This window comes from Penaeus chinensis, chromosome 16 (genome assembly GCF_019202785.1).
Source record: "Penaeus chinensis breed Huanghai No. 1 chromosome 16, ASM1920278v2, whole genome shotgun sequence".
NCBI classification, from domain to species: Eukaryota; Metazoa; Arthropoda; class Malacostraca; order Decapoda; family Penaeidae; genus Penaeus; species Penaeus chinensis.
The window spans coordinates 14153211-14155710 of NC_061834.1; positions in this window are offsets into that span (position 1 = coordinate 14153211).

Genomic DNA, 2500 nt, shown 5'->3' on the forward strand with positions numbered 1-2500 from the left:
GAATCTTTTTAAGTTATTGTTACGATTTTTTATTAATCGGCCTTCTTTGGTACGATAGAAAACTTTGAAATCATAATGAAATATATTGGTATATGTACAGGAAATACAAAATGAAAACATTACTAGACTAAATGTTATTTGAATAGTTTTCAGAGAAATCCAGGTTACAACGTACATTTTTAATGCACCATTGTAGTCTAAAATGTGTTTGATGTACTTATTAAATATGAAATTGCCTATTTACGTTTCAGGATCTTTATCCACTTTGCCTATGAAGAGAAAAAAAAATGTCTTATATCCTTTAATAATATATGTGTCGGGACAGATGTGACTGCAATAGCAGTGAAGTCAGTTTCATTATAAATGGGGAGGTCCAACATGACAGAACCGAGGTGTAGGCTATTGTGCAAGACGGCGAAATAAGGGAAAGTGAATATGTGTTTTAAGGACTAGAATTATAAATATTACAATCGATTTGAAATTTTTATTACATTCTGTTAACGGAAGGATTTACCTGAACTTTATATATGGAAGAAAAAAGGACTATTGTAATTACTCTACGCACGCACGTTGAGATAAAAGAAAGCACAAAATATTTCAACGGTAGGTGTGAGAAGAGTGGCCGAGCAGCGTGTTGCAGGGAGGCGGTATTGTCGTGAATGAGAGCTGCAATGAGTAAAGTGTTGGAGAGGATAATGCCAGTGGTATCTAGCCCTTATTCCCTGCATTTAGAAATATGAAGACCTGGGATTTTTTTTAACAATGAATAGGCAACAGAACACTGAAAAGTTCTTTTTTATTCATCACATTTGCAGATTCATAGAAGTGCTTGCCTGGTGAATGTGTATGCTTTTGTCTGTTTTTAATTGTATTTTTCATGTGTGTTTATCAGAAGGCTTGTGTGCGTGTGTGCGTGTATATTCGCGTGTGTGTGTTTGCATGTCTGTGTGCACGCTTCAGGATTAAAGGGGCGCTGCACAGACAAGAAATATACGCATCACCTGGCTCGGAGTCCATTCACATCCGCTAAGAGGAGTCGAAATTGCGTCACGTCAGCTTATCTCGGCGCTGCTGAAAGGGTTAAAGGATGAAATGTGGCAGCGTGTGAATGAATAAAGACGCGTAAGTTAGAGGATCGCACGAAGAAGGTCGGAAGGAAAGGGTAAAAGATGATGGGTGGAAGAGAGAAGAGGAGTGTTTCCAGAAAGATGACGATGGATGGACCGAAAGGTAGTTGTTAAGAACACGTGATTTTCGGGCGGCCGAGGCGGAGGGGTCGTCAGGCTCGATGCTGAATTATGTGCCGGGGAACCCTCGCTTTCCTTGTTTGGGGGAAAGGAAATAGAGCTGCTGCTGCTGCCACCACTGCTACTGAGGATGATGATGATGATGAAAATAATAACATTAGTGGTAGTAGTAGTAATAGTAGTAGTAGTAGTAGTAGTAATAATGATAATAATAATAATAATTATAAAAAGAAGAAGAAGAAAAGGAAGAAGAAAAAAGAATGTATTTATTTCATATTCATTTTTTACGTCTTCATAAACAGACGCTCCCGACACACGAGGAGAGTTTCGCAAAACCAGACCCATTATAAAGCATTATAAAGGGACTAAGCTTAGCACACTGCTTTTGTTGTATCACAGTTTCGCATTAGCTCGGTAGCGGGCAGAGTGCAGTCCTGACTATTCCAAAGTTGCAACGCTCTATAAATTTTTAAAAGTTGGATCATCCTCTATAGAAAAGAAATATGTCGTTGCCTGATGCTTCGAATTTTTCGTGTGTGTACATCATTACAGGTACCCTGGCTTGAAGCGAGAAAGGCAAATCTGTAAATAAAAAGAGTAAGAAGCTGATTGCTGCAAACACAGGCTTGGAAGAATCAAGAATATTGTAAAAGATTTAGTAGGAGAGGCTGATATCGGCGCTACAGATCCGAAGAAAATGCTTCGAATTGCACTTGTTACGTCAGTGGGGGTGAAAGTATCATTCTTGATGTTTAAATATCTATCGGACGGAAGGCTAAAGAGGTTAAAAAAGAAAAAAAAAAAAAAAAAAAAAAGATGTAACTGTTTTCATTGGTATTTATTCCGAGAATAAAAGTCGTTTTAATTGCCTATTTTGCAATTTTACTTTGTCTGTCTTTTTGGTAATGTTTAAGTGCCTAAAAATCTGGGCTCTGATAATAATGATAATAATGGGAGTAATAACAACAGTCAGGGTAATAGTGATAACAATGATGGTATTGATGATAATGATGGTGATTATGATGGTGATGATGACGATGATAACGATGTTATAGTAACGATGGTAATAATATAATATTAATAATAATGATAATAATGATAATGATAATGATAATAATGATAATAGTAATAATAATAATAATAATAATAATAATAATAATAATAATGATAATAACAATAATAATAATAATAATAATAATAATAATAATAACAATAATAATAATAATAACATTAATTTTGATAATAATAATAAC